The sequence below is a fragment of the Pongo abelii genome, chromosome 13 (assembly GCF_028885655.2).
Source record: "Pongo abelii isolate AG06213 chromosome 13, NHGRI_mPonAbe1-v2.0_pri, whole genome shotgun sequence".
Taxonomy (NCBI): Eukaryota; Metazoa; Chordata; class Mammalia; order Primates; family Hominidae; genus Pongo; species Pongo abelii.
Window position 1 is genome coordinate 14,690,167 of NC_071998.2, and position 13,242 is coordinate 14,703,408.

Consider the following 13,242-nt stretch of genomic DNA (forward strand, 5'->3'; position numbering starts at 1 on the left):
TTCCCAGGTGAGGTGATGCCTCGCTCTGCTTTGGCTTATGCTCAGTGCACTACACCTACTACCCTGCATGCACCATCTGACACTCCCCAGTGAGATGAAGCTGGTACCTCAGTTGGAAATGCAGAAATTACCCATCTTCTGCATTGCTCACGCTGGGAGCTGTGGACTAGACCTGTTCCTATTCAGCCCTCTGAAGATCAGCATCTGTGATAGTCTAGAGGGCTTCTGAGGCAAACAGGCAGCATCAGTCTTCAGCCACTAAACCAAGAAGATCTGGGAAGGAGTCAGTCAGAGAGCCTTGGGCCAGAGTTCCAGTTAATCTAGAAGTGGCTGCCAGGTTAGATGAACAGTCCGATTTTCAGTAGAGTCCCAACATAAAATTGGTGAGGTGTTCCTTGGGGTGGTCCATCTGAGGACCCGAAGTCATAGGTGGATCTTTCTCATGTAGCAAATAGCTGGAGGACAGGGGGACTGACCTCCCAAGGGAGGTCTCCTGTTCCAAGTTATGGCACTAAAATTTCACTCACATCCATGTGAAGAGACCACCAGTCTTTGTATGAGTAACAAGGCTGTTTATTTCACATGGGTGCAGGCAGGATGAGTCTGAAATGAGAGTGACCCTCTTGTTTCTATTTTTTGTCTCAGTTATTTCCTTTTTCACCGTAGGCTTCATGCACTCCCAAATATCCCTTCGCACATTCTTCAAAAACAGTGTTCCCAAACTGATCAATCAAAAGAAAGTTTTAACTCTGTGAGATAAATGCACATATCACAAAGCAATTTCTCAAAGAGCTTCTTTCTAGTTTTTAACAGAAGATATTTCCTTTTTCACCATAGGGTTAATTGCACTTTCAAATATCCCATTGCAGATTCTACAAACAGAGTTTCCAAACCGCTCAATCAAAAGAAAGATTTAAATCTGTGAGAAGAAGGTACACATCACAAAAGGGTTTCTCAGAAAGCTTATTTGTAGTTTTTATCCAAATTTATTTCCTTTTTCACAATAGGCCTCAGTGTGTTACAAAATATCTCTTTGCAGATACTATAAAAAGAGTGTTTCCAAACTGCTCAATGAAAGAAATATTTACCTCTTTGAGATGAATGCACACATCAAAAAGCAGTGTCTCAGAAAGATTCTTTCTAGTTTTTAATCTGGAGATATTTCCTTTTTCACTATAAGCCTCGACACATTCCAAAATAATTCTTCGCAGCCCCGTCCAAAAGGGTATTTCCAAATGACTCCATCAAAGGAAAGATTAAAACTGTGAAATGAAGGCACACATCACAAATCAGTGTCTCAGAAAGCTTCTTTCCAGTTTTTATCTGAAGATATTTCCTTTTTCACCCTAGGCCTCAATGCGCTCCCAAATATTCCTTCGCAGATTCTATAAAAACAGTGTTTCTGAACTGCTCCATCAAAAGAAGGATTTAACTCTGTGAGACAAATGCAGACATCAGAAATCAGTTTCTCATAATGCTTCTTTCCAGTTTTTATCTGAAGATATTTCCTTGTTCACCATAGGCCTTATTGTGCTTCCTAACATCGCTTCAGAGTTTATACAAAAACAATGTTTCCAAACTGCTCATTCAAAAGAAAAGTTTAATTCTCTGACCTGAATGCATACATTACAAAATAGTTTCTAAAAAAGCTTCTGTCTAGTTTTTATCTGAAGATATTTACTTTTTCAACATAGGCCTCTCTGCACTCACAAATATCCCTTTGCAGATTCTACAAAAACAGTGTGTCCAAACTGCTCAATTGAAAGAAACCTTTAACTCTGTGAGAAGAATGCACACATCACAAAATTGTTTCTCAGAAAGATTCTTTCTAGTTTTTATCTGAAGTTATTTCCTTTTTTACCATAGGCTACGTGCACTGCCAAGTATTCCTTAGCAGATTCTACAAAAACTGTATTTCTAAACTGATTAATCAAAAGAAAGTTTTAACTCTGTGAGATGAATGCACACATCACAAAGCACTTTTTCAAAAAGCTTCGTCTAGTTTTAATCACAAGATATTTTCTTTTTCACCCTAGGGTTCAATGCGCTCCAAAACATCCCTTTGCAGATTCTACAAAAACAGTGTATTCAAACTGCTAAATCAAAAGAAAAGTCTAACTCAGTTAGCTGAAAGCACACATCACAAAGCAGTTTCACAGAAAGCTTCTGTCTAGTTCTTCTCTGAAGAGATTTCCTTTCCAATATAGACTTCAATGCCCTCCCAAATATCTTTTGGAAGATTCTAGAAAAAACATTCTTTAAAAACTTCTCAATCAAAAAACAGGTTTAACTCTGCCAGTTGAATGCACACATCACAGAGCAGTTTCTCAAAAATCTTATTTCTAGTTTTTATCCGACAATAGTTCCTTTTACACCATAGGCTTTTTCACACTACCTAATATTGCTTCACAAATTTTGGAAAAAAAAATGTTTCTATACTGTTCCATCAAAAGAAAGTTTTAAATCTGTGAGATGAATGCACACATTACAAAACAATTTCTGAAAAAAGCTTCTTTCTCGTTTTTATCTGAAGATATTTCCTTTTTCACAATAGACTTCAATGTGCTCCCAAATATCCCTTCACAGATTCTGGAAAAACATTGTTTCCAAACTGAGCAATCAAAAGAAAGTTTTAACTCTGTGAGATGAAGGCACACATCCCAAAGAAGTTTCTCAGAAAGATTCAGTCTAGTTCTTCTCTGAAGATATTTCCTTTTCCGCAGTAGGCCTCAATGCGCTCCCATATATCCCTTCACAGATTCTACAAAAACAGTGGTTCAATACGCTCAATCAAGAAACAGGTTTGACTCTGTGAGTTGTATGCACACATCACATAGTACTTTCTCAAAAATCTTCTTTCTACTTTTTATCTGAAGATATTTACTTTTTGACCATAGGCCTCAGTGTGCTCCCAAATATACCTTTGCAGATACTACAAAAACAGTGTTTCCAAACATCTCAAACAAAAGGAAGGTTTAATTCTGTGAGATGAATGCCTGTATCACAAAGCAGTTTCTCAGATAGTTTCTGTCTAGTTCTTCTGTGAAGTTATTTCCTTTTCTACTATAGGCCTCAATGCACTCCCAAATATCCTTTCACAGATTCTCTAAAATCAGTGTTTCCAAACTCTTCCATCAAAAGAAGCATTTAACTCTGTGAGATGAATGCACAGATTGGAACGCAGATTCTCATAATGCTTCTTTCCAGTTTTTATCTGAAGATTTTTCCTTTTTCACCTTTTTGCACTACATACCATCGCTTCACAGATTATACAAGAACAGTGATTCCAAACTGCTCAGTCAAAGGAAAGTTTAACTCTGCGAGATGAATGCATACATCACAAAGCAGTTTCTCAAAAAGCTCCTTTCTTGTTTTTCTCCAAAGTATACCTTTTTCCCAATAGACTTCAATGCACTTCTATACCTCCCTTCACAGATTCTACAAAAACAGTGTTTACACCATTAAATGAAAAGGAAGGTTTAACACAGTGAGTTGAATGCATGCTTCACAAAGCAGTATCTCAGAAAGCTTCTGCCTAGTTCTTCTCTGAAGATATTTCCTATTCCACCATAGACGTTAATATGCTCCAAAATATCCCTTCACAGATTCTACAAAATTAGTGTTTCAAAACTGCTCAATAAAAAAACTGGTTTAACTCTGTGAGATGAATGCACTCATAACATAGCAGTTTCTCAGAAATCTTCTTTCTAGTTTTTATCCTAAGATATTTCCTTTTTCAACTTAGGCTTCAATTCACTCCCAGATATCCCTTTGCAGATTCTACAAAAACAGTGTTTCCAAACTGCTCAATACAAAAACGGGTTTAACTCTGAGAGAAGATTGCACACATCAGAAAGCAGTTTCTCAGAAAGCTTCTTTCTAGTTTTCATCTGAAGTTATTTCCTTTTTCACCATAGGCCTCATATACTCCCAAATATCACTTGGCAGTTTCTTAAAAAAACAGTGTTTCTAAACTGCTCAATCAGAAAACAGGTTTGACCCTGTGAGATGAATGCACACATCACAAAGCCATTTCTCAAAAAGCTTCTTTCTAGTTTTTATCTGAAAATATTTCCCTTTTCACCCTAGGCTTCAATGCACTCCAAATATCCCTTTGCAGATTCTACAAAAACAGTGTTTTCAAAATGATCAATCAAAAGAAAGGTTTACCTCTGTGAGATGAATGCACTCATCAAAAACTAGTTTCTGAGATAGCTTCTGTCTAGTTCTTCTTTGAAGATATTTCCTTTTCCACCATAGGCCTCAAAGCGCTCTCATATATCCCTTCACATATTCTATAAAAACACTGTTTCTGAGCTGTTCCAACAGAAGGATTTAACTCTGTGAAATGAACACACACTTCAGAATGCAGCTTGTTATAATGCTTCTTTCCAGTTTTCATAAGATATTTCCTTGTTCATCATAGGCCTTTTAGCACTACTAAACATTGCTTCACAGATTATACAAATCAGCATTTCCAAACTCCTCAGTCAAAAGAAAACTTTAATTCAATGATATGAATGCATATATCACAACGCAGTTTACCAAAACCTTCTTTCTAGTTTTAATCCGAAGATAAGTCCTTTTTCGCCATACTCCTCAGTGTGCTCCCAAATATGCCTTAGCAGATTCTACAAAAACAGTTTTTCCAAACTTCTCAATCAAAAGAAACATTAACTCTGTAAGAAGAATGCACATATCACAAAGCTGTTTCTCAGAAAGCATCCTTGTAGTTTTTATCCAAAGATATTTCCTTTTTCACCATAGGCTTCAAAGTGCTCCCAATTACACCATCGCAGATTCCACAAAAACAGTGTTTGCAAACTGTTCAGTAAAAAGCAAGTTTAACTCTGTGAGATGAATGCACACATAGCAGAATGTTCCTCAAAAATCTTCTTTCTTATGTTTATCTGAAGATATTTCCTTTTTCATCCTATGTGTCATTGTGCTCCCATTTGCAGATTCTACAAAAACAGTGTTTCTAAACTCCTCAATCAAAAGAAACATCTAACTCTGTGAGGAGAATGCACACATCACAATGCAGTTTCTCAGAAAGCTTCTTTCCAGTTTTTATTTGAAGATATTTACTTTTTCACCATAAGCCTCTTTGTGCTACTTAATATTACCTCACAGATTCTACAAAAACAGTGTTTTGAAGCTGCTCAATCAAAAAATAGGTTTAACTCTGTGAGTTGAATGCACACCTCACAAAGCAATTTCTCAAAATGCTTTTTTCTAGTTTTTACCCAAAGATATTTCCTTTTTCACCGTAGTCCTCAGTGCACTCCCAAATATCCCTTTGCAGATTCTGCAAAAACTGTGTTTCCAAAATGCTCAATCAAAAGAATGGTTTAACTGTGTGACATGAATCTGCACATCACAAAGCAGTTTCTCAGATTGTCTCTTTCTAATTCTTCTCTGAAGACATTTCCTTTTCCACCATAAGCCACAATGTGCTCCCAAATATCCCTTCACAGATCCTATAAAAACACGGTTTCCTAACTGTTCCATCAAAAGAAGGTTTTAACTCTGTGATGTGAGCACACACATCAGAAAGCAGTTCCTCATGACGCTTCTTTCTAGATTTTTTTCTGAAGATATTTCCTTGTTCACCACAGGCCTTTTTGCACTAACATCACTTCTCATATTATACAAAAACAGTGTTTCTAAATGGATCAGTCAAAGGAAAAGTTTAACCCTGTGAGATGAAGGCATACATCACAAAGCAGTTTCTCAAAAACCTTCTTTCTACTTTTCTTCTGAAGATATTTGTTTTTCACCATAGACATAGCCCATGACTAAATATCCCTTTGCAGGTTCTACAAAAACGGTGTTTCCAAAGTGCTCAATCAAAAGAAACATTTAAATCTCTGAGATGAATGCACACATCACAAAGCCATTTCTCAGAAACTTTCCTTCTTGTTTTTATCAGGAGTTATTTCCTTTTTCACTGTAGGTTTCAATGCACTCCCAAATATCCCTTCACAGATTCTACAAAAAAAGTGTTTCGAAAAGTCTCAATGAAAAGAATGTTTAAACTCTGTGAGATGAATGTAGATATTCTCAAAAAGTTTCTTTCTGGTTTTTCAAATGGCTCCATCATACGAAAAACTTAGCACTGTTTAATGAATGCACACATCACAATGCAGTGTCTCAGAAAGCTTCTTTCCAGTTTTTATCTGAAGATATTTCCTTTTTCACCATAGACCTCTTTGTGCTACTTAATATCACTTCACAGATTATACAAAAACAGTGTTTCCAAAGTACTCCATCAAAAGAAAAGTTTAACTCTGTCAGATGAATGCACACATCACAAAGCAGTTTCTCAAAAACCTTCTTTCTAGTTTTTATCAGAAGTTATTTTCTTTTTCATCATAGGCTTCAATATACTCCCAAATACTCCATCTCAGATTCTACAAAAACTGTTTTTGCAAATTGGTCAATAAAAAACAAGTTAAACTTGTGAGATGAATGCACTCATTGCAAGCAGTTTCTCAAAAAGCTTTTCTTATTATTATGCAAATATATTTCCGTTTTCACCCTGGGCTTCAAAGTGCTCCCAAATATACCTTTTCTGATTCTACAAAAACAGTGTTTCCAGTGATTCTACAAAAACAGTCAATCAATAGATATGTTTAACTCTGTGAGAAGAATACACAAATCACAAAGGAGTTTCTCAGAAAGCTTCTTTCCAGTTTTAATCTGAAGATATTTCCTTTTTCACCATAGGCCACTTTGTGCTACAAAATATAAATTTGCAGATTATAAAATAACAGTGTTTCCAAACTGCTCTAGCAAAAGAAAGTTTTAGCTCTGTGAGATGAATGCACACATCACAAAGCAGTTTATCAAGAAACTTCTTTCTAGTTTTTATCTGAAGATATTTCCTTTTTCTCCATAGGCTTCAGAGAGCTCCCAAATATCCCTTCACAGATTCTACAAAAACAGTGTTTCCAAAAGGCCCAACCAAAAGAAAGTTTAACTTTGTGAGACGAATGCTGACATAACAAAGCAGTGTATCAGAAAGCTTCTCTCTACTTCTTCTCTGATGATATTTCCTTTTCCACCACAGGCGTCAAAGCTCTGCCAAATATCCTTTCACATATTTTACAAAAACAGTGTTTCAAAATTGTTCCATTAGGAGAATGACTTAACTCTGTGAGATGAATGCACACATGAGAAAGCAGTATCTCATCACACTTCTTTCCATTTTTTGTCTGAAGATATTTGCTTTTTCATCATTGCTTTTGGAGCTACCTAATATTGCTTCACAGAATACACAAAAACAGTGTTTCCAAACTGCTTAGACAAATGAAATGTTTAACTATATGAGATGAATGCACACATCACAAAGAAGTTTGTCAAAAAGCTACTTTCTAGTTTTTTTCCAATGATATTTCCTTTTCCAACATAGGCCTAACAGTACTTTCAAATATCAGATTGCAGATTCTATGAAACAAATGTTTCAAAACTGCTTAATCAAAAGAAATGTATAAATCTGTGACAAGAATGCACACATAACAAAGTGGGTTGCCAGTAAGCTTTTTGTATTTTTTATCCGAATATATTTCCTTTTTCCCTGTATGCCTCAATGCGCTCCCAATTTTCCCTTCACAGATTCTATAAAAACAGTGTTTCCAAACTGTTTCATCAAAAGAAGGACTTAACTCTGTGAAATGAACACATACATTAGAAAGCAGTTTCTCATAACACTTCTTTCCAGTTTCTATCTGAAGATATTTCCATTTTCAACACAGTCCTTTTTGTGCTACCTAGCATCACTTCGCAGATTACAAAGAAACAGTGTTTCCAAACTGCTCAATCAAAAAGCCATGTTTAATTCTGTGAGGTGAATGCACTCATCACAAAGCAGTTTCTCAAAAAGCTTCCTTCTAGTTTTTATCCAAAGATATTTCCTTTTCCACCATAGGCTTCATTGCGCTCTCAAATATCCCATTGCAGTTTCTACAAAACAGTGTTTCCAAACTGCTCAATCAAAAGAAAGTTTCAACTCCATGAGATGAATACACACATCACAAAGAAGTTTCTCAGAAAGCTTCTGTCTAGTTTTTATGTGAAGATATTTCCTTTTTCAGCGTACGCCTCAGTGTGCTACAAAATATCCCTTTGCAGGTTCTATAAAACAGTGTTTAGGAACTGTTCCATCAAAAGAAGGATGTAACTCTGTGAGATGAACACACACATCAGAACCAGTTTTTCATAATGCTTCTTTCGAGTTTTTAACTGAAGATATTTCCTTGTTCACCATAGGCCTTTTTGCACTTCCTAACATCACTTCACAGATACTACAAAAACAGTATTTCCAAATTGTTCAATCAAAACAAAGGGTTAACTCTGAGAATTGAATGCACACGTCACAAAGGAGTTTCTCAAAAAGTTTCTTTCTAGTTTTTATCTGAAGTTATTTCCTTTTACACCAGAGGCCTCAGTGTGCTCCCAAATATACCATTGCAGATTCTATAAAAACAGTGTTTCCAAACTACTCAATCAAAAAATAGGTTTTGCTCTGTGAGTTCAATGCACATATCATAAAGCAGTTTCTCAAAAAGTTTCTTTCTAGTTTTTATCCTAAGATATTTACTTTTTCAACATAGGCCTCCTTGTGCTCCCCAATATACCTTTGTAGATTCTACAGAAACAGTATTTACAAACTGCTCAATTAAAAAACCCGTTTAGCTCTGTGAGAAGAATACACACACCACAAAGTGGTACCTCAGAAATCTTCTTTGTAGTTTTTATCTGAAGTTATACCCTTTTTCACTATAGACCAAGTGCGCTTCCAAATATCCCTTCACAGAGTCTATAAAAACTGTGTTTCCAAGCTACTCAAACAATCGAATGGTTTAACTCTGTGAGATGAATGCAAACATCACAAAGCATTTTCTCATATTGCTGCTGTATAGTTCTTCTCTGAATTTATATCCTTTTCCACCATAGACCTCAATGCACTACCAAAAATACCTTTGCAGATACTTCAGAAACAGTGTTTCCAAACGGATCAATGAAATGAAAGTTTTAACTGTGTGAGAAGAATGCACACATCACTAAGCTATTTCTCAGAAAGACTGTCTGTATTTTTTATCAGAATATATTTCCTATTTCAACATAGGCCTCAATGCTTTCAAAATTATCCCTGAACTCCAAAAAATATTTTCAGATATTCTACAAAAACACTGTTTTCAAACTTCTCAATGAAAAGGAAGATTTCACTCAGTGAGTTGAGTGAACTCATCACAAAGCAGTTTCTCAGAAAGCTTATTTCTTGTTTTTATCAAAAGATATATTTCCTTTTCCACCATAGGTCTCAATCCGCTCCCAAGTATTGTGATGTAGATCCTACAACAACAATGTTTCCAAATTGCTCAATCATAAGAAATCTTTAACTCTCAGAGATGACTGCACACATCACAAATCTGTTCACAGAAAGCTACTTATTTTTTTTAATCTGGAGATAATTCCTTTTTCACCATAGGTTGCAACGTGCTCCCGAATATCCCTTCACAAATTCTACAAAAACAGTGTTTGCAAACTGATTAATCAAAAGAAAGCTTTACCTCTGTGAGATGAATCAAGCATCACAAAGAAGTTTCTCAGAAATCTTCTTTCTACTTCTTCTCTGTTGTTATTTCTTCTTTAAAAATAGGCCTCAATTGGATCACAAATATCCCTTCACAGATTCTACAAAAACAATGTTTAGAAACTGCTCAATCAAAAGAAATATTTCAATATGAGATTTAAACACACACATCACACAGCAGATTCTCAAAAATTTCTTTGTAGTTTTTATCTGAAGATACTTCCTTTTCCACCATATACCTCAATTTGCTCCCAAGGATGCCATTGCAGACACTACGAAAACAGTGTTTCAAAACTGCTCAAACAAAAGAAAGCTTTAACTCAGTGAGATGAATATACACGACACAAAGAATTTTCTCTAATAATTTATTTGTTGTTCTTCTCTGAAGATATTCCCTTTTCCACCATAGGCCTCAATGTGCTCCAAAATATCACTTTGCAGATTCTATAAAAGCAGTGATTCTGAACTGTTCCATCAAAAGAAGGATTTAACCTAGTAATGAAACGCACTCCTCAGAAAGCAGTTTGTCATTACACTTCTTTCCTGTGTTTGAGAATATTTCCTTGTTTACCATAGGCCTTTTTGTGCTGCCTGACATTGCTTCACAGACTATATAAAAACAATGTTTCCAAACTGCTCAGTATAAAGGAAAGTTTACCTCTGTGAGATGAATGCACACATGTCAAAGCAGTTTCTCAAAGAGCTAATTTCTAGACTTTATACGAAGTTATTTGCTTTTTCACCATAAGCGTCAGTGCTTTCTGAAATATCCCTTCACAGATTCTACAAAAACAGTGTTTACAAACTAATCAACCAAAAGAAAGATTTAACTCTGTGAGATGAATGCCCTCATCACAATGCAGTTTCTCAAAAAGATTTTTTCTATTTTTTATCTGAAGATATTTCCCTTTTCACTTTTAGCTTCAATGTGCTTCCAAATATCCCATCGCAGATTCTACAAAAAGAGGGTTTCCAAGCTCCTCACTCAAAAAACAGGTTTAACTGTGAATTTAACACACCCATCACAAAGATGTTTCTTAAAAGTTTATTTCTAGTTTTTATCCAAAGATGTTTCTTTTTTTGGCATAGGCCTAAGTGCACTCCCAAATATAGCTTTGCAGATACTACAAAAACAGTGTTTACAAACTAGTCAATCAAAAGAAAGTTTTATCTCTGTGAGACGAATGCACACATCACAAAGCAGTTTCAAGGATAGCTTCTGCATTGTTTTTCTCTAAAGATATTTCCTTTGCCATCATAGGCCTCAGTGATCTCCCAAATATCTCTTCACAGATTCTGTAAAAACAGTGTTTGCAAATTTTCCATCAAAACGAGGATTTAACTCTGAGATGAACACACACTTTTAAAAGCAGTTTCTCATAATGCATCTTTCCTGTTTTTATCTGAAAATATTTCCTTGATGACCATAAGATTTTTGTGCTACCTAACATCACTTCGCAGATTATACAAAAACAGTGTTTTGAATTGGTTCAGTTAAAATTGAAGTTTAACTCTGATATGAATGCGTACATCACAAATCAGTTTCTCAAAAAGCTTCTTTCTAGTTCTTATTTGAAGATATTTCCTTTTTCAGCATAGGAATCTGTGTGCTCCAAAATATCTTTTTGCAGATCTATAAAAAGAGTGTTTCCAAACTGCTCTATCAAAAGAAACGTTTAATTCTGTGATAAGAATGCACTCGTCACACGGTGGTTCCTCAGAAACATTCTTTCTAGTTTTTAATCTGAAGTTATTTCCTTTTTCATGATAGGCTTCATGCACTCCCAAATATCCTTTCACGGATTCTACAAAAACAGTGCTTCCAATCTAATCAATCAAAAGAAAGTTTTAACTCTGTAAGGTGAATCCACACATCACAGAGTGGTTTGAAGAAAAGTCTCTTTCTAGTTTTTATATGAAGATATGTTCTTTTTCACCTTAGGTTTTTTTACACTACCAAATATCACTTCACAGATTTTGCAAAAACCGTGTTTCCAAACTGCTCAGTCAAAACAAATGTTTAACTATGTGACATGAGTGCACATGTCACAAAGCAGTTTCTCAGAAAGATTCTGTCTAGTTCTTCTCTGAAATTATTTCCTTTTCCTTCATAAGCCTCACTTCAATCCCAAATATTCCTTCACAGACTCTACAAATACAGTGTTTCCAAACTGTTTCTGTTGAAAGAAGGATGTAATTCTGTGAGATGAATGCACACATTAGAAAGCAGTTTATCATAATGCTCCTTTCCAGTTTTTATCTGAAGATATTTCCTTTTTGACCTTAGGCTTTTTTGTGCTACCTAGTATCACTTCACAGATTTTTCAAAAACTGTGATTCCTAACTGCTCAGTCAAAGGAAAGGTTTAACTCTGTGACAAGAATGCAGACATCACAAAGCAGTTTTTCAAAAGCCTTCTTTCTAGTTTTAATCAAAAGATATTTCTTTTATCACCATAGGCGTCAATGTGCTCCCAAATATCACTTCACAGATTCTACAAAAACAGTGTCTCCAAACTGCTCAATCAAAAAACAAGTTTAACTCTGTGAGTTGAATGCAAAAATCACAAAGCAGTTTCTGAAAAATCTTTGTAGCTTTTATTGGAAGATATTTCCTTTTTCACCATAGGCCACATACACTCCAAAATATCCGTTCTCAGATGCTACAAAAACAGTGTTTCCACGCTTCTCAATGAAAAGAAAGTTTTAAATTAGTGAGATGAATACACACATCCCGAAGCAGTTTCTCTAAAAGCTTCTTTCTAGTTTTTATGTGAAGATATTTCCTTTTTTACCAAAGGCATTAATGTGCTCAAAATATCCCATTGCAGATTCTACAAAAACAGAGTTTCCAAACTGCTCAATCAAAAGAGAGGTTGAACACTGTGAGATGAATGCACACATCACAAAGCAGATTCTTGGAAAGCTTCCATCTTGTTCTTCTCTGAAGATATTTCCTTTCCATAGGCCTTTATGCACTCCCAAATATCCCTTCCCAAATTCTACAAAAACAGAGTTCCCCAACTGTTCCATAAAAAGAAGTATGTAACTCTGTGAGATGAATGCACACATCAGAAAGCAGTTTCTCATTATGCTTACTTCCAGTATTTATCTTAAGATAATTTCTTGTTCACCATAGGCCTTTTAGCACCACTGAAGATCACTTTACAGATTATACAGAAACAATGTTTCCAAACTGCTCAGTCAAAAGAAAATTTTAACTCTGTGAGATGAGTGCATACATCACACAGCAGTTTCTCAAAGAGCTTCTTTCTAGTTTTTAATCCAAAGATATTTCCTTTTCCACCATAGACCTCATGCACTCCAAAATATCCCTTTGCATATTCTACAAAAACAGTGTTTCCAAGCTTCTCAATCAAAAGAAACGTTTATCTCTGTAAGAATAATGCACACATCACAAAGCAGTTTCTGATAAATCTTCTTTCTTGTTTTTTTCTGAAGTTGTTTCCTTTTTCACCATAGACCTCATGCACTCCCAAGTATCCCTTCAGAGATTCTACAAAAACAGTGTTCTCAAACTGCTCAATCAAAATAAACTTTTAATTATGTGAGAAGAATGCACATATCACAAAGCAGTTTCTCATAAAGCATCTTTCTTGTTTTTATCTGAAGTTGTTTCCTTTT